We start from the raw sequence: 23,322 nt of genomic DNA on the forward strand, positions 1-23,322 counted from the left end.
CAAGTCAACAAACCCTACTCCTTCCAAGGGGTTTTTAATGGCTGTAGGAGGAAGCGAAGAGGGGAGGGTACAGGGGTAATAACCCCAGCTGCTAGGAAGTTGTCAGGACAAAAGATCAGTGGGAGAGGTAGAGCCTCCTGTGCTGCCTGGTAACCTAATCCCCAGGGCAAGGGATCAGGTGTAGATCCTCCTGTGTTGCTATCTTTCCCTGTTGCCCAAGCCTGTATCCTGCCAGACTTGGCTGCTTTCTATTGAGCTAGTCTTTAACAGGCCTGTTTCTAGAATTTGCTTTGTGTCAGCAGAGGTATCAAGATGATCTGGAGTCATGTCTTCTCTATGAGGATTTGATGCTGCTGGAGCTGGATTATAGCAAAGGCCAGGACAGTACTTGATGTTCCAGCTGGAGGAGTAAAACAAAAAAAGGAGATCAAGGGGATACAAATTGGAAGAGAAGAAATCAAACTTTTACTATTTGCAGATTATATGATAGTTTACATAAGTGACCCCCAAAAAAAAACTCTACCAGGGAACTCCTATAGGTGATAAACACCTTCAGCACAGTGATAGGATACAAGAGTAACTAAAAAAAATAAGTAGTCCTACTGTATACAGAAGATAAATGTGCTGAGAAAGAAATGTGAGAAACATCACCCTTTACAAATGCCACAAACAACATAAAATACCTTCATGTAACACTAACCAAACAAGTGACTTTGAGTCTTTAAAGAAGGAAATTAAGGAAGATGCCAGAAAATGGAAAGATCTCCCATTCTCTTGGATAGGTAGGAACAATGTCGTAAAAATAGCAATCTTGCCAAAAGCTATCTACAGATTCATTCAATCCCTATAAAATTCCCAGCACAATTCATTACAGACATTGGAAGAACAATTTTCAACTTTATATGGAAAAACGTATGATTCAGGATAGCCAAAACAACCCTGTACAATAAAAGAACAGCTGGAGGCATCACCATCCCTGACTTAAACTCTATTAAAGAGCTATAGTCCTGAAAATAGCTTGGTATTGGCACAAAAACAGACAGGTAGACCAATGGAATCAAAACAAAAACACTGATATTAACCCACACATGTAGGAACACCTGAATATTGACAAAGAAGCTAAAGTTATAAAATGAAAAAAAGAAAGCAAATGGTACCGGCATAACTGGATGCTGATGTGTAGAAGACTGTAGATAGATCCATATCTATTGCCATGCATAAAACTTAAGTCCAAATGGATCAAAGACCTCAACGTAAATCCAGCTACACTGAACCTCTTAGAAGAGAAAGTAGGAGGTGCCCTCAAACGAATCAGTGCAGGAGACAGCTTCCTGAATTATAACACCAGTAGCACAGACACTGAGATCGACAATGAACAAATAGGACCTAATGAAACTGAGAAGCTTCTGTAAGGCAAAGGACACAGTCAACAAGACAAAACAGCAGCCCACAGAATGGCAAAGATCTTCACCAATCCCACATCTGACAGAAGGCTGATTTCCAAAGTATACAAAGAACTCAAGAAGCTAATCACCAAAGCACCTAATAATCCAATTATAAGTGGGTTACAGAACAAAATAGAGAATATTCAATAGAGGAATCTGAAATGGTCAAAAGACACATAAGAAAGTGCCCAACATCTTTAGCCATTGGGGAAATGCAAATCAAAACAACTCTGAGATACTATCTTATTCCTGTCAGAATGGCTAAAATCAAAAACACCAATGACAGTTTATTCTTGAGAGGATGTGGGAAAGGGGAACATTCCTTCACTGCTGGTGGGAGTGCCAACTTGTGCAGCCAATTTGGAAATCAGTAAGGAGGTTCCTCAGTAAAATGAAAATCAGCCTGCCACAAGATCCAGCAATTACACTCTTCAGCATATACGTAAAAGATGCACATTCATACAACAAAGATATCTGTTCAACCATGTTCATAGCTGCATTATTTGTAATAGCTGTAACCTGTGAGCAACGTAGATGCCCCACAATCAAAACATTGATAAAGAAAATGTGGTACATTTACACAATGGAGTACTACCCAGCAAGGAAAAAAAATTGAATCTTGAAATTTTCAGGCAAATGTATGGAACTAGAAGAAACCATCCTGAATGAGGTTACCCAGTCACAAAAAGACAAACATTGTATGTACTCACTCATATATGGGTTTTAGAGATAGAACAAAGTATTACTAGCATACAATCCACACTGCCAGAGAAGCTAGGGAACAAGGACGACCCTAAGAGAGACATACATGGTCCCCCAGATAAGGGAAAAGTCACACGATTTCCTGAGCTAATTGGCAGCATGTGTGAGGGGACACAGAGTTAGGAGAAAGAGAAGAGGAAAATAGGAGGGGAGCGAAGCTCATGAGAGCGATGATTGAGTCAGGGGAAGAATAGAAGAGAGCAAGAAAATAGATACCATAATAGAGGGAGCCATTATAGGTTTAAAGAGAAATCTGGCACTAGGGAAATGTCCAGAAATCTACAAAGATTACCCCCCAACTAACAATCTAAGCAATAGTGGAGAGGCAACTTTTTCTTGAAAGATCAAATGGAGGTTTCAATTTCACAGCTTCCATAAACAGTCAGAGTAAAAGAGAAGTGACTCAGGGGGCAAAGGAAATATGTTTGATAGCCAGTTGCCACCAGCTTTGAAAAGAGAAGACTAAGTGAATTCTCAAGAGGCAAGAAGAAAATCTGTGCATCATGATTGGCATGTAGAGAAGAGAAGAGAGGAGAGAGACATTGAAAGCATGATGTGCTTCACAAAACTAAGAGGCAGCAGGAAACCAGTGTGCATCAGCAAAGTGAGAAATCAGCAGGAGCTACAAAAAGTAGGAATTGATGGTCAAGGAAATGTGTTTGGGTGTGGTAAGAACAGGGCTTTTCCTCTGCCCTGCCTTCCCTTGTGCCATCAACCCTATAGGAAACAGTAGAGGAGCTGAAGAATGCTTACAGAATGAGACTGAAGGATTAACAATAAGACTCACTTTTGTCTGTAGAAGGAAAAGGTTATTCTGTGCACTTTATACAAAACTCTTAATCTTCACATCCAACTTTCTGAAGATGTTGCTATTTCATCTTGATTTTGTTAGTGAGGAAATAGGCCAGGAGGTAACCGTCTAAGAAAGCCTGTTCAAAGTCAAGAGAAACTTCAAGCCCTGTTGATCACAGCCATTTATACCCATGTGAAGGTGGAAAGAAAATGTATTACAGATTCCAGAAGAATATCTGAAAATTTATTTCCTCTGTTAGAATCTCTCACCTGCCCAAAGCCAGTCACTGAACACTGAAGACAAGCTACAATTTTACAGGGATAAGAAAATGCTTCTGGTAGCAGAATTCCTATTCTACTCTATAAATTATACAGGTCCTGTCTGAGGCAGCTTGTTTAAACATGTTGACTTACCCTTCTTGTAAAATGTTTATAGATATGATTTGCTACAGGGAACTACTTAAAAACTCCAGGCACTGTCAAGGACTATTAGAGCAGCTAAGTATAAATTGGTTAGTATGGGTGTATGGTTTCGAGCCCTTGAGGGTCAAAGTACAATTGCCACCAGAAACTAGAAGACAGATAGGATGTAAGAGAAGAGGAAGAAGAAAAAATCCAAATATTTGAATAGCAAATTAACAGGATTCAGGACACCTGTATGGCAGCATAAGGAAACCTACCTTGGGATTGAAGAAGCATGTATTATAGCTGAAGTAGGCCAAAGGCAAACAGACTGTTGTTTTTTAAAAAATTTAAAAAGACTAACTCAAATAACAGTGAAGGAAGACAAATATGTAGACAAGGAAGAAATAGTACTAGGTCATGTTGGGATTCCTGCTCTGCTAAAGCTTAGAAGTCACTGATTTAACCCCTGAGGTGCAGTGGGACTCCAAAACCTTCACACTCTAGAATCATAGTAAAACAGCATTCCAAGTGTTCAGTGGCAAAAATTCTAGATGGAAACCACCTGTCCAATTTTTTTAGTGTGATTAAAAAGGAAATAAATCCACAGATAAAAATATAAAGTGTTGTAGGTCTGGATTTCTTGTTGTTTGTTTTGTTTTCAAAACAGGGTTTCTCTGGGTAGCCCTGGCTATCCTGAAAGTCACTTTGTAGACCAGGCTGTACTCGAATTCACAGAGATATGCCTGCTTCTGCCTCTGTAGTACTGGGATTAAAGGTTTGTGCCACCATGCCTGACTTTTTTTTAAAATTAGCATTTAAATTTGGTCTAGAGAAGCTGTTCTCAACCTGCAGGTTGCCTAAGACCATCAGAAAACACAGATATTTACCCTACAATTCATAATAGTAGCAAAATTATAATTATGAAGTAACCATGAAATAATTTTATGGTTGGGGTTACCAAAACATAATGAATGGGCTAAAGCATGAAGGAGGTTGAGATCCACTGGTCTAGAGGTTGAAGCGATGAGTGGAACATAAATAGGCATTCCTTGAACATGAGCACTCACTACTTAGATGATACTTAGTCCTTTTAGAATTTTAGAAGGATAGCGTTTAGAACTGTCTGGAAAGAAGGAATGAAAAGAAGAAAGACAAAATTCACTGTTATCATGAAGTTGGTAAATGATGGAGACAGACAGACACTCTTCCTACTACACTGTCTTCTTTGGGAAATGCTGAGGTAGAGTGAAGGTCAGTCTGTTCAGGCTTGGATTACCAAGAAAGAGTCTCTCACAGAACTGTAATATCTCCACTCACCAATAAAAAAAGCAGGAATGACTTCTACAGACACTGACTAATATTCCAGTGAGCTGATATCATAATATCAAAATAAAATGTAATGACTTCAATTTCTGTGGTCACTTTGGCAAAGAAAATTCTCCTTGTTATTGGGAGTTCTCAGAAAGCTCTGCAGTCATCTCCTGATTGGCTTTTGGATGGATAAAAACTCTTGGATTGAGAGGAATGTAGCCATCTTCTGTCTTTCCCCCTTCCTCCCCGCTCCACACCCTATGTACTTGTGCCTGATGCCCTGTAATGTTTAAATTTAATTATCCACTTGATAAGATTTGTGATCCCCATGGAACCAGTCTTCTTAATAGACATGTGAGGAAATTTCTAGGTTGGGTTGAGTTTGAAAAGCTCACTTTGTATGGGAGACACTGTGCCAAGGGCTGAGGTCCTGGCCTGATTCCTTACTTTTTCTTGCCTCAACTCAAAGTCTGGTTTTCCTTCCTTTGTTCCTTCATTCCTTCGTTCCTTCCTTTGTTCCTTCCTTCCTTATTTCCTTCCTTCTTTCCTTCCTCCATCCCTCCCTTCCTTCCTTCTTTCCTCCTTCCCTCTCTTCCTTCCTTCCTTCTTTCCTTCCTTCTTCCTTTCTCTCCTTACCTCCCTCTGCCTCCTCCCTCCCTCCAGTCTGTTACTAGACATTTTATCAAAGAAGAATGACAGTACAGTTTCTCTGAGTGTGCACACGTGTAAATCTTGGAGGTACATTTGGAGTACATGTAAGAAAGTAGTATTTATGTTTTCCTTCTGAGAACTGTTGCTCTATCTTCCACCTTTGGCCCTGAAGCTAACTTACAATTATTCAGTTTTCTTAGACTGGTAGAGATATGCCTAAGTGGTTAAGAGCTCTTGCTGCTCTTAGAGAGGATCTGTGTCCAGCTCACTAATGTGTATGCTAAGTCCAGCTTCAGGTGGCCGAGTACCCTCTTATGTCTTATTCAGCTGCCCCTCACAGATGACATGCAGTAACACATGCAGAAACCACATATAGATATATAAATAAAGCTTATAAAAACTGGCTTTTCTCATACAACAACCATTGCTTAGGGTGTTCTGAAGAGGCCCTCTTTTTGTGCAGTTATTTAGGTAAATGGCCTCATTGAGAAGCCTTTCTTCATCCCATTTCCCATGAAACAGCTTTCTTCCCACAACCTTAATTCCACACAGAATATCTATACCCTTTTCTTTCCTGTGGGTTGTACTAATTTCAATAGAATGTTCCTGGAAGAAATGTTTAGGAGGCTTGCACCCTCATATCAGTCTTGCATGATAGACTCATACATATAATTTACTACTCAGGATATTGGAAATACCTTGCCAGTAGATAATGGAAGGAAAATAATTTGATGTCTAGTTACTATAATAATTGCATCTCCATTTCCAGGTTAGTCACTAAGAATGAGTATTAAGGTTGGAGGAATTCCCTGATGAAAAATTCCATATTACAGTTGCTGAGACTCAATTTCTGAAGATGTTGCTAAAGGAGAGTTCTTCGTGAAATTACTTGTGCCCAGTATCACTATAACTCATCTTATTAATCTTAATAATTTTTCCTTTCTTATTTCCCATGGAGGTTGCTTTTGGAAAGACAAGGCAAAGCATGTCCATTTCCTAGCATGACACATGGCTGTAAAAACCTTCTGTACTTGTGATAATCTGGGGACTTTGGTTTGAAGTAGAAGGGCCCAGTCTTTTTCATACAACCATATGAGCTCTGCCCCTAGAATATTAGGGGAAGGAGGACCTAAATCAAATAGATGAATCAATTCTTTCTATTTCTGCTTCATCATTTTGCCTGCCTTTGTAATCTCTGTCAATTATATCCCACAGCACCACCCCCACTCATGCTTGACCAAGAGTTAATTTTGTTTGGCTTCAGTAACTGACAGAAGCAAAAGCAGATACCCACTGCTAAGCACTGAGCCGTACTCCTGGAACCCAGTTGTAGAAGAGGGAGGATGGATGAGCAAAGGGGTCAAGACCATGCTTGGGAAACCCACAGAAACAGCTGACCTGACCAAATGAGAGCACATGGACCCCAGTAGTATTGCTCAGGAACCAGCATTGGATAGAACCAAGTCCTCTGAATATGGGTGCCAGTTAGGAAGCCTGTGCAGTCAATGGGATCTCTGACAGTGAAACCAGTATTTATCCCTAGTGCACAAATGGATTTTTGGAGTCCATTCCCCATGGAGGGATACTCTCTCAGCCCAGATAAATGGAAGAGAGCCGAGGCCCATATCCAAATAATATGACAGATGTGGTGATCCCCCATGGAAGGCCTCACCTTCCCTGGGGACTGGATGTGGGGTAGGATTGGGGATTGGTGGGGGTCCTGGGAGGGTGGGGGGTAGATGGACCTGGGGTTGATATGTAAAATATGATTATTTCTTTTTATTTTATTTTCCAGTTTAAATTTAGATAAGAAACAAGGTTGCTTCACAAGTCAGTTCCAGGTCCCTCTCCCTTTCCCTCCCCTCCTCCCGTGCCCTCCCCCCAACTCCCCCCCCCCCGTTATCCCCTCATTTCCCCAGGGAGGGTGAGGCCCTCCATGGGGGTGTCCATAGTCTGTCATTTCATATAGGGCAGGGCCTAGAGCCTTCCCCAAGAGTTCAGGGTGAGAATGCTCCTCACATTGTTCTATGGGAGTCCAAAGTCCATGTGTATACTTGGGATGGGTACTGATCTGCTGCCCAAGGCTCAATAGATTACCTAGGCCTCCTCACTGACACCCAGATTCAGGGGGTCTTGATCAGTCCCATGCTGGATTCCCAGGCTGATGCCTGGGATTCAAGAGTTAACCTTTGTCTGGTCAGCTGTTTCTGAGGGTTAAACCAGCCCAGTCTTAATCCCTTTGATCACCAGTCCTCCCTCTCTGTTACTGGCTTTCTTGAGTTCAGCTCAGTACTTAACCGAGGGAGTCTGCCTCTTCTTAGGTCAGCCACTAAATGAAGTTTCTGTTTCCCAGACTCTCTGGCCATAGGATTGTAGGCTGGCACTCCCCAGATCTATGTCTAAAATCCATATATGAGAGAGTACATGCCATGTTTCTCTTTTTGTGACTGGGTTACCTCACTCAGGATGGTTTCTTCTAGTGTCATCCATTTGCCTGCGAATCTCATGATTCCATTGTTTTTTTCTGCTGAATAGTACTCCATTGTGTAAATGTACCACATTTTCTCTATCCACTCTTCGGTTGAGGGACATCTAGGCATAGCAGCTTTATTTGTAATAGCCAGAACTTGGAAGCAACCTAGAAAATACGATTATTTCTAAAATAAATAAATTAATTAAAAACTCTTCAAATGTGCTTAATTTTTATTAGAAACTTAAACTTCAGTAATATTTTATGGTATTTGCCTCATGGACACAAGCCCCTCAGTTATTTTTTTATCTCTAAATGCAACAAATCTGTATATGGGCGATCTGAGTACACATATGACCACATGGTTTTGGCATCCTACATAGTCATTTGATCCTCCATGATGTCATTGGATGATATTGAGTGATGTTTAATAAAGGAGAGACACCATTTGAAATTGGTGCTAGAATTCCTGGCTGATACTTTTGAGAATTTGGTCACTTTGGCAAGGATATATGGAAAAACTGACTCTACTGTGTCTCAGAATTCATCGTCTCTGCCATTCCAGTTGCACCTGGCAATCCCGTCCTCCCACTTATACATGTCTGCTCTTGAAAACCTTGGCTTAAAGAGACTTAGGGGGATTCTGCTTCTGTTAGCCTATGGGGAGCCTGTCCACTTTAGGAAGGAGGCTGTCTTGAGTAGTTTTGGAAACAAAGTCTCTGTAAGGATGGTCTGTTAAAGAAGCAAAATTGGAATTGGAAGAAGCCAAGCAAAAGGACACAGATGTAGGCAATGCAAGATCACCATCTTAATCCTTCAGGAAAGCTCTGGAGTATAAACTAAAACAGGAGCTTTTCCTGATCTGCTGCAAGGAGATGATTCTTCATGTTTACACCCATTCAGGATGGGCTTAGGCTGTCTGTTGTGGCTGTGAAGTCCAGGCTCTCCAGCCCTGTCAAAAGGCTTCATAGCTCAAGTGTTTGGTTTAGAAGACACTACAGGTACTGAGTCTCATTAGCAAAAGTATAAAGAAGCTGAAGGTTGGGTACCATAATTGCTAAAGAAATCCCAGGACACCCAGGTGGTCCATTGACATTCTGTCTGAGGTAGAAACTATCGGCTTCCCTGTTTATCTACATTCCCCTAAGGATATCACGACTGATGCTATTTTATTGTAGGCTGAGGTCATTCCCAGGATTTTTCTTTACAGCATGTTCTCTTTGCATCTCCTAGTTGCATTAAAAAGATACACTTCCCTCAAATACTCTAAGAGTGTCCTTTGTGCTTCTCTGTCTCCAAATGTGCAGCCTCATCCATAAAATCTCCCTTCCTTCCTTCCTTTCTTTCTTTCTTTCCTTCTTTGTTTCTTTTTGCTATTGTTCTCAAAGGAGAGCTTGCATCCATGAAGGCCCTACCTAGTTTCCCTGAAGTCTTTTTAATGGTGGCCTTGATTTTTTTTTTAGACTTGGAGGTGGAGTTATAGTTTCCTCAATCTTCACTCTGTTGTCAGTTTTGGAACTGTTTCTCTTTTCCCATTCCTGAACAACCACTGATCCCTTAAATGAACTACCATGAGAGCTGAAGATGTTTGATGTTTCTGTGTCATTTTCTCGAGATTCACTAGTTAAACTTGGTTTAACACAGTAGATTTAAAAATAACCAATACTAGGTTTTGTCACCAGAGATTTCGATGTGGCCATCTCAGGCACTGGGTCACATAAAAGCTTATCAGGTTATTCTATCAAAAAAAGTTCAACTTTACTGTCCTAATTTATTTTAAATAAATTTGTATCACTCTGCCAATAAAATTTCTTCATTTTCATTGATTTCAATGAAAATATTTATCAAGTATTCTCAAGCATCCTCACTGTATTGTATACCAACAGCCTCCCCATAGAAAGTATATTGCAATGTTCCATTCCCTTTGTTATCTTGAAATTAATTTCACAGATGATGTCTGTCAACATATACGATACCTAAAATCAAGATTATTACCTGTTATATGAGAAAAATGTATAATAATATGTGACTTAATGCATGACTACTCAAGCACTACTGTGGTAGAAGACATAAAAGATGGATTTCTACTGTCAATAAACATAGAATTACATACTGATATTGCTGAATTATAATGGAGAATTAAGTTCCATACTGTCAGTTACATGATTTTTGAACTGATGAACAACTTTGGTAAATTTCTACATAAATCCATACAACCTTGTTTTGATTACATTTGTGTATTTATGAAATATACAATATATTTTAAAATAGCATAAGATTATAATGTATTTGAAATGCATAAAAGAGCTGTTTTTTTCTGTTTTTATTCCCACTTATGAGAATAATTCAACCCAGCATTTAATATGGAAGTCCTGAGTGATGGAGGTCTGTGGAGTGTGGAGTCCAGAGCAGTCCATATATATATATATATGAAAGAAGGGTTTATTTGGCTTATCAGAGGATATCGTCCATGATCACTTAGCCTCCCATATACTTGGGCAGGTCTTTGTTCCCTGTTTTATTCCTTCCAGATCCCCAACCTATAAGGACAGTGCTGCCCACATTCGGACTATTTTCTCCCTCCTGTAATGATCCTATGTGGAGGTTCCCTCACAGACACACCTGGACATGGGCTTTACTAACTGCCTGGTGATTCTCAACCGGGTCACTTTGACATTGATGATGAACCATAACCAGAATAAATGTGAGTAGAGTTAGCCCATTCACCAAAGCTTGCCTAAGTCACTGGAGTTTTATTACACAGTCTTGGGAAAATTAGAACAATCTTTCATTCTTTAGTAGGTGGTAGGTGAAGAGAATATTACTCACAAACCTCTGGTTGTTAAGGTAGCTCTAGAACTCATTCTTGGTTTCTTTCCAGTTGATTCCCTAAGTATCTTGTCCATTTATATCATAAACTTAAAGAATATTTAAATATTATGTATACATTTTTGGCATTTACATCTCGATGTCTTCTCTCTTCAAATGTATGGAGTCATGTCCTTTTCAGACATTTTATTCAATATCTGAAAAACATCTCAAAATCGGCAACTTGATTTTAATTCATTTATCAGCCCATTTTTCATATACTCTCTTTTCAATAAATGGACCACTCCCCCATTTGCTCAAAATAAAAATGCAAGGATCCCATGCATGTATGAGCAACTGTAATTGGACTCAGTGTCTTATAAATTAGGAGTCTTCATAAATAACTCTGTTTTCTTCAGATTCTGTGGTCAGCCCATGTGCAACCCTCAAACATGCCACATGAAACTACTCCTCTCACCCTTTCCAAGTCACTCAGTTGTTTTGTAATTCTTTCCAGTGGAGGGAAGGCAATAATTTGTATTATCAGTGACAAGTCAAAGAAGCAATTCCACCTAAGCCTCTCTTGGGGAATGCATGGGCTCCTCAGAAATGCTTACAGGAGCATGGGGAGAAGCTATTTACAGAATAGGGATGGGTCTCAGCCACCTGACCACCAGAAAATCACAGCTCAGTATGGGTGATCGGTGATTCAAGACTAAGAAAACCTCAGAGCATCCAGGTATACAATCTTGGGGAGATGTCTGATGAAGGCTGGCTGCAGTTTTTTGTTTGTTTGTTTTTGAGCATCCCAAGTCTATTCCTTTCTTCAGGAAGTAATGTTTTAGTTCAGCGGAAATTGCTACACAAGAAACATTAGAATAGCTTCCTGCCTCTATCTCATCTTCTTGATTCTCTTGCCTGTTCCCTATTTGTAAGCTACAGGATCTTTCTAGTACTTAGCTCAGATTCTATCATTGCTTAAACTCTTCAGCTTCTGCCTGTCAAACTCAGAATGCTCAAATGTTGTCTTCTAAGACATGCCTTACTCTGCCTGATTACAAATAATTGCTCTGTCTAGTTTCATTACTGCATTTGATACCAACTACCCTCTATCATTTATTTTGTCTGATGATGGGATGCATGTTTGTGCAATATCTTTCTCCCTCACAGGTGACTGGAATCATGTCTATCTTGATCACCACCAGACTAGCAGCTTTTAAAACTACACTTTCACCTTTCACATACTAAACAAATATTTGTTGAATAAGCTAGGAAGTGCCATTTTGAGATTATAATAATACTTTGTGGAGCAGATTGCATTTTCTTCGTTCTGGAGGATGCTGTAAAATATGCGCAGATGAAATTTTGGCTTCTCTTGAACAGAGATGCAGAGTCATAAAGCATGGTTTTCTGACATGAACTTCATTTAGTGCTTGCTTTTTCTCCTAGATTTCTTACATTTGCTTTCCATTTAACGACTTTTCCCTTTTGTTTAGTTTAAATTTTCTGTCTGTCTTAAGATAAGGGATACTAATAATTAGGTCACACCTACTGAGATTATTGTGAAGCCCCATGGGATTGTACATATATAGTAAATACTATCAGAACCGAAAATCTTTTCTAGTTTCATACTGTGACTATACCTGTGGGAGCAATAGTCCTCAACAATCAAGTATCCATTACATTTCATTCCCTATTGCTGCCCAGGCAAATGTTAAGGCCCTTTGGGTTGGAGTCATAGGTGTACTTTAGGCACAGTGAATGTCTAGTATACACAAGGCTCTGCCTTTGATTCCCAGCACTAGAAAGCAACATCAAAATCCCTTTGGGTACTTTTAATTTGAAAGTATATCCAGACCCTCCCTCTAAGTATTTTTAAGTCAGCTGTGATTGAGCTTGCAAGCTTTGGCCAAGTGGTATCAAGTGAACACAAATGAGCAATTGTTTCTTATTGTGTCCTGTGCAGCTTGAGTCTAGAAACCTGACTAGGGACTGTAAAGGAATGAAGAAAGGACAGTGACACTGAAGAAACAACAGAGGACACAAGGAAAAGCTTAGGTCAGGTGGGTGGTGTGCACTCTGATGGAGTGACACCAACTATTGAAGAAACAATGAGGAACCTCAGCATATTTATTATGTGCAGCACAGGTGGAGGAGTTAGTCTGTGTCAGAGAGCCTGAACAGGAAGCTTGGCTGTAATCATTGTAGAGGAGAAAGCTGCAGTTTCTACTTTTTGCACATGTTACTCAATCATTCACAAGCACTGGTATTTGGACCAAAAGAAGATTTTGACATTCTGAACCTGACCCATACAGGGAAAGTTTTGCTATTTTCCAATGGCTTGGAGGCATTTTGGTCTTTGACCTGATTGTGTCCACATTGACAATAACATTCTTTCTCTATTTCATCCACTCTGCACATTCATTCAAGGCTTCCCTGGTTCCCCACAGTCTCTTTAATTCTAAAGGCAGCATTGAGGTCAGGAAGCAGCAGGGGCAGGGACCACTGAAAATGGCTCTAGCAGGACACAGGTGAAAGTGAGCTCCAAGGGTGAAGTTAATGCTGTGAAATGCAAAGACCGACTTTAGAAAACCATTAGAGCTTAGTTTTATTGCATCTAAAATAAACTCCAACAAGACATGTTTTGATAAATCAAATGATTATCCATCTTCAAAAGTATGTTAGCAGCCAACAGTAATAGTAGAAAATCGAATTATATTCTCACTAAATTGTAAAATGATTTCATTACCTCCATATCCACGAAATTACTTTCTCTAGCACACCTGTGAAGAAAGTAGGGTAGATATTATTAATTTTCAATGTGTAATCTAAAATTAGACTTTAAAAGATGTGAAACAACCTGTCCTGTCTCACAGGTAGAGTCAGGCACAACCAGCCTATTGTGCTTTCTTCTCTCCTCCTTCATTCATCGAAGTATTCTTCCCACAGCCCCAAGCACACCCTCAAGGTTTAGCCTCCTATATTGATGTTCATGCTAAAACACCAATGGATTACTGCTTCCATTCTCTGCAGGCTTCATTTATCACTAAATTAAATGCACCCTTTCCATTCTCTGAAATATTACCGCTTTCGTTTTATGTGTGTGACTTCTTAGGCATTAATGTCAGTCATACTCAGACTAGAACCAAGGATGCGCCAGCCTCTAAATCCGTGTTCTGGTCAATTGGAAACACCTTTTTGTTCCTTCTTTTCTTTTAACTTGTTGATTTCTAAGTCTTTCTCCCCAGTTACTGAGTTTTTGCAAAAATAGCTAGTTTGTCATTAAACTCCTTTTAGGGACTACAGTAGAATACCTGTAAAAAGTCCATGCACATCCGGTGCCCACTATATAGACAGATAAATACGCAAATGTTCAAGGTCAATTGTAAAGCAGCTTTTGTGTCATCACCACATAAGTAAATTGTGTCTATCTAAGTTATACAACAGGATTGTTGGTTGATGTTCTTGACAGTATGCTTTACATTTATCACACACTCCCCACATTGACTTATTTTGCAACTGCATTTTGTTTAGATTTTTTGACAACCAATTTTGATCACATTTTTAAGGTATGCAATGTTTTATTCCACACATTTCTACTTCTCTGCTGATATGGAAGCCTTCATTTGACAGGGAGGCTATTATTTCTTCTGCATCCACATGTACATTCTCAGGTTCCTAATGACATGCTAGTGTTTGATCTTTAACGTATTCAGAAGTGGGCAAGATGTCATTATGAGCTTCTTTGCCATTTGAGAATTGCTATAAACTTGGTTTAAGGCTCCCAATTCGAGGCCAGCATGCTTCCCGTAATTGCTGAAAATTCTTGGCAGTCAGCCTCGTCAAGTCCCTCTCTCTGTCTGTTCCTACATTTGAGAATGTCGCCTTGTCATTCATGTGAGGAGTTTAGCGCCTGCTCTCTGTTTGTCTCTTTTTCCCCTTACTAGCAGTGAGAATTTTGTGAATTTTATGGACTTTAATGAATACTTGGGGGCTCTTTTTAGAAACTCTGTTGTACATTATAAAAGTCTTTCTTCATTTCCACTCCACATTCTCATCTATTTCATTTCTCTTTTTCTCTTATTGTTCTGTTTGTGTTTTCTTCTTTTATTAAGAGTGAATAATTTATCTGCTGCCTCAAGTAGAAAAGTTTCACCCACATTCAGGTTTTATTATCTGTCACCCAACCCAAGCAAGGTGATTGGTGATTGCTGTATATTCTTAACAAAGGGCTGCTTGCTCCCTAAGAATTCTCATGCTGAAAATAAAACGAAGCAATATCTAAGGTCATTAATAGATATCGTATCATTCTCACCTATTTGTAGTGTCCACCATTATTTGTACTATAAAACCACACTAAATATGTTTGTAGCCAGCATTGTGATGTTTTCTGTACTTGTGTTGCTAAATGCATTATTCCTAAAAAAGGAAAAAAAAGCATTCTCATGCTCATGAAAAGAGTTCTTGTTATACCCGGTACGAACATATCCAAGCTTACCACATTCGTTATGTAGATAATACAAAGACTGGTAAAACTGGAGCATTTAAAGAACCCCAAAGCCAAAAGTTTTGTAAAGAGGTGAATTTCTCCAAGTGGGATAAAGGTCATATAAGAGCCAGCACATTTGCTAACTCAGGATCCATCAGTCTGGGCTATTAGGGCCACTCAAATTTCCACAGAATACTCTTTGCTGAAAAAAACTCTCTTCCACTGGTCATCTGAAAACATACAGCAGGCTGTTAAACTCACTGAAAAAAAGTCCACTCTCCTTCTCCAAAGATAAGGATGCCGAGGAGCAGTGGAGTGACTTCTCAAGAGCCACTTATTGAAACACAAAACTTTGTCATACTGCAAACTTGAGTGCTCCATCACCATGTTGGTATCATAAAGACATTTAAGTTCTTGGCAATTTCAGTTTGCTCACACAGCCCCTAGAGTAGCCAGGTTCTCCTTATTGAGTTGCTAAGAAAGAATATAAAAAATTCCCAGCCAGGTGGTGGTGGCACATGCCTTTAATCCCAGCACTTGGGAGTCAGAAACAGGCACATCTTTGTGTGTTCGAGGTCAGCCTAATCTACAGAGAGTGACTTCCAGGACAACCAGGGCAAGAGAGAAATCCTGTCTCAAAGAACCTAAAACCAAACAAAACAAAATAAAAAATTCCCTTACTTCCAGGAGTTTCTGCTAAGCATCTAAGGGTCTCATTTATGCAATTTGATTATCTTTGTTTGATATAAACATCAAAAGAATAATGGGTTAAAAGTTATTTATGCTCTTGGGGGAATATATTAGTTATAGTAAAGCAGTTAGTGTGGAAAGAGAAGCGATTTTATGTGTGAGAAAATATTAGCATAAATATCTCACCAAACAACCTGTGTTCTCACTTTCCCTTTCCTGTTGCATAAACACTATTAATAGTGTTGTAAAATTATAAGCATACTGTGAGAGAGAAAGTGATGGTCCTGCTTCTTGCCTATGCCAGTTGTTTTATAGGAGGCTCAGCTGAACCTGCCTGAGGCTGTATTTTATAAACTTGCTGTATCATATTTTTTAGATGGGTGATCCCTAAGAGTTGTCAACTCCTGGGAGCATGGCTCTAAAGCTGTATCTTTCAGCCTTTTATTTTATTTTTCACAAGAAAAACTATAGGAGTAGGGAGAGAGCTTTATAAAATTGTATGCTCCTGATTGAGAAGTAAGATTCCTAACTCACTGTTTATCTTCTGCCCACTTTCAAAGCATTGGCCTTAGGTAGTAACAGTAATTTAGTCTCTTCTTTTCATTATGTAATTTTCCTGTTTTATTTCATGTTGAAATTACAATAAAAATATATCGTTCTTACAGCAAATTCATACTAAAAAGTGGCAAAAAAGCTGAGTGTTAACAGACTGGAGGTACATTGTACTTGCTTTGTATACCTGATGTCAGTCATTACCTGGGGTCAGGATTATAGTTCTTTGTCACACTAGGTCTTTATCTTTGTTTGGGCAAATATTTTCAAGTACACATGCGCAGCACATGGGAATTTACTTTGTGAACACACAGAGATATCTTCTTGATAGTCCCTTATGTCAGTAGACAGATCTACTCATATATTTTGAAGATTTTAATCTTTGTGCATCAATAGAATAACATGTTCATATTTGTATTATGCTCTCTTTTATGAGTCTGTGTTAGTACAGACTTCTTTTTTGCTTTCACTTTTTGGTTAGTGTCCCCTTTCTCTTCTGTCATATACTTTCTTTCCCAGTGCTTTCTAACTCTACCAAATCTATGGCAACTTTCTTCATCTTTTTATGTGTTCATAAATGCACATATAGCTATATTAAATGATTTTTTCTGCTTGTCTATCCTTCTTGCTATCTTTCCTATTCTCTACTTATCTGTCTATCATTATTTATCAAATGCATTTTATTTACTTAATAATACATTGTTGAAAGTTATCACATCAACTGACATTATAAACTCTTTAATTGCTGTCCTAAGAATATCTAAAGACCTCTAATTTTCCATTTGAAGTTTGTTATTCTTTTAATCAAAATTTACCTGATTTAATTATCAAGTTTTGAAGTAAAATAGAAAATATTTATTCTTATTTGTTGAATTTATTTCTTAGTTTTTTCTACAAATAGATGTAGGTAGAAAGTATTTTTGGTAAATATCCTTAGAACATTTAATAAAACTTATGTTTTTCTTTCTTTCCTTTTTTTTGTTTGTTTTTTGAGACAAGGTTTCTCTGTGGCTTTGGATTTTGTCCTGGAGCTAGCTCTTGTAGACCAGGCTGGTCTCAAAAAATTTATGTTATTCTTAATCCATATTTCAGTTTGCTTCTGCTTCCATTTTGCTCCTAGAACTTAGTTATTTTTCCTAGTTAAACCACATGGTTTCTTTCATGTTGATTTATCATGAACATTAATCAATTATTACTAATTTTAGTTTCAATGCTTTTGTAATTAGAAAATTATTTCCATCATTTTGATACCTACATAATTTATATTTTGCTAAAACACCAAAGTTTCTACCTACTCATAGAGAAATGTTCTAGTTGATCCTTTTTTTCCTACATGTATATTGGTCTCTTTTGTGTATACCTCAAATGCCAATGGATTACACAATTCTTTTTTTTCCTTTTTTTTCTTTTATTTTCCAGTTTAAATTTAGATAAGAAACAAGTTTGCTTCACAAGTCAGTTCCAGGTCCCTCTCCCTTTCCCTCCCCTCCTCCCGTGCCCTCCCCCCAACCCCCCCCCCCCGTTATCCCCTCATTCCCCCAGGGAGGGTGAGGCCCTCCATGGGGGTGTCCATAGTCTGTCATTTCATATAGGGCAGGGCCTAGACCCTTCCCCAAGAGTTCAGGGTTTACACAATTCTTATATTCAATATCTTTTTAATAAAATCATCTAAGCAATACTAGAAATCAGTTACAGAAAAGATGTTGAATTTTTAATGTTTTTAAATATCTAAATCAAGAACTTTAGTAACATGTCCGAGAACCTGTCTGTCATGCAGGAGCTCTTCCTAGATTAAAGCCTTCTATCTCAAAGGGAAAATTCTTTAGACAGGATGTTTGGACGTAAAACAATAGGATATGCTAAGGTGTGGTGAAATACTGTAGATAATCTCAGTAAGACAGGAAGTAATCAACTGAAAATACCTTCAGGAAGTCCCTGGAACTGACCAAATTCACTAGGCACCCTCTCTATGGGAGTATATAAATAGTAAAGACTGCTGAGAGAGGACCTACAGATAAGCTCAGGCATGAGGAAGTTAAGAAGAGCCAAACTGCCTAGAAGAAACAAAGACCAGTTGAGCTGCCTGGAAGATCAGACCAACTGAGCCGTCTGGAAAGGTCTCTCCCCTACCTACTGAGCTGTCTCACAGGCTGTGCAGTGTGTTCCAGGTATTTTGTTTTTATGAGCTCTCTCACATGTTGGGGGTGGGTTTTGAGACATTTCTGTTCTTGCAATTCCTTATCCATATTACTTTAAGCAGCCCCAATAAAGCTCATTGGTTCACCATGTTAGACATTGGTGGCACCCATTTGTAAATGGCGTTCTTAATTGGTCTAGATAATAAAAAATAAAAAACCTGGAGTCAGATATAGATAAAAATACTGAGAGATAAGAGAGAAGAAGCAAGCCACCACTACATCTTACCTCTTTAGCTTCTCAGCATATAAGAGAGTAAGTTCCTACTTCTCGCTGTCTTTCTGCACAGACCTCCATACATCTATGGTTAGCTATTGGCAAACTCCATTCTCTGGTCCCCAGACAGGCTGTATTTGTACAAGCAGGATATCATCACATATTCCCCTTTTTTGTCTAAAATTTTAAAATGGTTACAACTAATATAAGAAAAACTATATACAATAAGTATAATAACTGTATATAATATATACAGGCAATAAGTACAACAACAATGTCTAGTCCATTAACATTTGACAAATTCAGAGAATATACTCCATTATCTATTCTTTCTTGAAGAGTCCAAAGTCTTGTACCTAATTTAATTTCTATTCTAATATACATTATCAAATTTTCTTGTAATGTCTTTTAAACCTATTACATTTAACACATCTTTAGTGAGTTTCTTTACTGAGTCTGGTAAGCAAGGAAAACTATATTTATATTATCTAGTCTTCAACGGAGTAAACAGGAAGTGCAAGCTAATGACTTCCAAAAATGTGAGAAACGACGGAAACAGCTGGCTTCCTGGACAGCCACTCAAGGTTGTTCTGCAACACTGGGGCACCCATGTTTGACCTGCAGATCTAGCATATCTGGTGGACATTTCTGTGAAGCAGGCTATTCTGAAGGACTGAACTGCCATGTCTTGCAAGATTTACAGTCACTCTTTTTGGTGTTCTGTTTGCCCAATTTGGACAGCATACTGTTAGCAGTTGAGGCAAGGGTGCTTTGCCACAAAGAATGTAAACTCCATGTGTAGTTTCTTTGATGCCCATCATTTTCTCATATGTAGATTGGTGCAGTCTCATTTTCATAAAAATGAACCTATGTTATTAAAACATCCTATATTTCATATTTTGTAGATCTCTGAATTGTTTGAAGGATGATATGTCTTTCTAAAACATCTGTTTGACATTACAAACCATCCTAATTTGACTACAAGTTCGATTGTAATATACTGAGTACTAAATTACATTTTTCATTGTCCTATAATAATAACTTTCAATGTAATTTGTGTTACATTGTTAAATGAGCTGTATATGTACAATATTATAAATGTATTTATAGTATGCTTTAGCAAACTTTAATCTCAAATTTGTATCGATATACAACATTTTTGTCATTAGTTGTCTATATAGGATAAGCAAATGTTTGTTCATGTCTACCCAGATACAATGTCTTTCAATAGTCCCTGACCTTAGTTTCTGCAGAATTCTAGAAATTTATCCCTGTGGGCAGATGTGTCTCATTTTACTTTCAGCTTTCTGAGAATGCTTTTACTCTCTAAGTCTTTCTTTGACATAAAAACATATTATTGCTAATTTGTATCGCTATTCTACATAGTTGTCGTTTTTCCTCTCAGTTGGGGTACAACTCCTTTGATTCATCTATGCAATCATTCCCACATTGCTATGTGCAGTAGAATTACTTGAAGAAGTTTGTGTAACATACATTTTCAGGTTCTATCATGTCAACCAACTGTGAGAACGTAGATTCATTTATCTGTGTTTGAAAGTCAAGTGGCTCTCACACAGTTGGCATGTGGGCTAGCAATTGGGAACTGCTGTTCTACGTCATGTTCCTATCTGTTTTGATGTTGAGTACATAATCCATTGCATCAAGTATAACATTTTAATTTCCCTCTATTGTTTCAGCATCTCTTGCTGATTTCATCAGGGTCCCTGCTCATCACTTTAGGTGATCCCTTGCTTCTCAATGTATAAGAAAAAGGATGGAATCACACTTTCTTTGTACATCCACAGGTATCTTTTCTCTCTAAATTTTGAAGAGATTAATGTCCTTAATTCATGCAATAAATATTTCCTTCTCTCCACCCCAAGACAATGTTTCTCTGTGTAGCTTTGTAGCATGTCGCAAAACTAGTTCTTGTAGAAAAGGCTGGTCTTGAACTCACAGAGATCTACCTTTAGTTTCTTGAATTGGAAAAGTTATAGTCAGTTTAGCCTGTCATTCATTGGAATTCATTGATTTGCTTTGATCTGCTTTGCTGTACTTCCAGAATTTCTCAGAATATAAACACAGGGAAGTGAGATACCCCTCCCATTTGTTCTTTTAGCTTTTAATGTGATTCTATTCTTAAGTAATGTAATGAAATAAAATTTCAGTCCTCTGTAGACACTGAGTATCGTTGGGGCCTTCTTGTTTCTCACCTTACCTGTTATCAAGAAAACCCAATGTTGCAGTGTATGGCTGCCTATTAGCCAAGTTTCCATTTCTAGGCAATTTTGCTTAATTAATGGATGTAGGAAACTATTGATAGATAATGGAGACATGAAAGAAGGAACAAATCCCAGCTTTCTATGAAAACACACACAAGGAAATAGATTCAGTGATTCTGGTTCCATTTCTCTGAAATTAGGATTTTCTGGAAGTGAAGAGAAATTTTTCTCTATATAATTGTTTTTATTTTGAGATTCTAATATACTAACATAATTTCTTCCTTACCCCCTTTTCAGCCTTCAAACCTCCTATGCAACACCCCTTGCTCTCTTTCAAATCCATTGCCTCTTTTCAATATACATTTTTATACTATAATTTCTAGCCATGTGTCAAATCAACAGTCTAGACCAACACTACCTTAGAAAACTGTCAGCTGTACAATGTAATCCATACACTTTTAGTTTCCACATCTAAAATATGTAAGTGAAAACAAAATTAAACTAATTAAATTGTTATACATTATATAAAACTAGAATTTAGGCATGTATTTGGCACAATAGATTATTCATGAGCTATTTTACATTCTCCTTTTTATTTATAAGCTTTGAAATTTGTTGAGCATTATAAACCATGTTCATTTGACAGAGCTATATCTTAGGTCTTCACAACCACAAAGTTCTTTCTTGAGCAGCTCAGGACAATTATTGATTCTCCCTCAGCTTAACTGTAGGTTTATAAGAAACTTCCCCAAGAATTGAGGGAAACTTTTTGTTTGCTTTTGTGATTTGTGTGTGTGTGTATGTGTGTGTGTGTGTGTGCTAAGATTTTACAATAGAGTCAGCCATCTAGAAGATATCAAAATATATGTCAACCATATAATCAAACTGAAATTCAGAATGAACCAGTGTTCTAAACCACAACAGATTCTCAGCAACCAAAGGACAGTGGCCTCTTCTGTCTGGGCTGGCAGTATAAAGTTCACTCTTTTTAACCATTATGAAGAAAGTAACCTGAAGCAATCTGTTATATGCTGATCTACTTTTTTTGTAGTATGTGATTTATTTGTTTTTGCTCAAACTTCCTCACAAAAGGTACTGTTTTGACATTGGAGCAGAACATTCTCTTCCATAGAAAAGATACTGGCTGACTCAAGAATAACTAACTAAAGTTTATGGACTTTAGCTTAAATTATGGTTAACACTAATTTCTTTTTCACTCTTTTACTGGATTTTTCTGCAAGGCCTTTGGCTGTGTAGATGCAACACAGTTAACTAAGCCATTATTATCACCTGGAGGGGCCTGACACATAGTATTAATGAGTAATTAACTTTATTGTTTTGAGTATCACACGTGGAGCAATGGAGCTAATGACAGCACAAGCCTTCAATTATTTGCCTTGCTATATTTAAAAGAATAATTCCATTAAGGATTGCTCTTTTCAAAACAGCAGCCTACAGAATGGAAAAATATATTCACCAACCCCACATCCAACAGAGAGCTCATTTCCAAAATAGATAAAGAAATCAAGAAATTAGACATCAACAAACCAAATAACCCAATTAAAAATGGAATAAAGATCTAAATAGAGAATGCTCAACAGAAGACTCTCAAATGGTCAAGAAACAGGTAAGGAGACTAGAGGCAGAGTTTTCCTGTCCTGTAGCCACCCTCAAATAATCACTGAGAAACTTAATATTAAATACAAATACTCAGCTGATAGCCCAGGTTTATTACTTCCTAACTCTTACATTTGAATTAACCCATATTTCTTATCCATTCTTTGCAACACTATTCATGGCTTGTTACCTCATCTTTTATATACCCTGCTTTTTCACCGGCTAACTGGCAACTCCCTGACAACTCCCTGACTCCACCCTTCCTCATCCCATCATTCTCAGTTTGGCTTTCCTGTCTAACTTTATCTTGTTCTGCCCTTGGCCAGTCAGCTTGTTTATTAAACCAATCACGGTGACATATATTCACACAGTGTAAAGGAATATCCACAGCAGATGTTCAACATTCTTGGCCATTAGGGAAATGCAAATCAAAATGACCTTGAGATTCCATCTTACTCCTGTCAGAATGACTAAGACCAAAAGCACAAGTGAAAACCCATGCCGGAGAGGAGGTGCAGGAAGGGGAACAGTCCTGCAGTCCTGCATTGCTGGCAAACCTGTATAGCCACTTTGGAAGTCAATGTGATGTTTCTCAGAAAACTGAGAATCAATCTACCTCAAGACCCAGCTACAATACTCTTGTGCGTATACCCAAAGGATGCTCACCACAATGACACTTGCTCAGCTATATTCATA

Source organism: Mesocricetus auratus, unplaced genomic scaffold (genome assembly GCF_017639785.1).
Source record: "Mesocricetus auratus isolate SY011 unplaced genomic scaffold, BCM_Maur_2.0 Super-Scaffold_100004, whole genome shotgun sequence".
Taxonomy (NCBI): domain Eukaryota; kingdom Metazoa; phylum Chordata; class Mammalia; order Rodentia; family Cricetidae; genus Mesocricetus; species Mesocricetus auratus.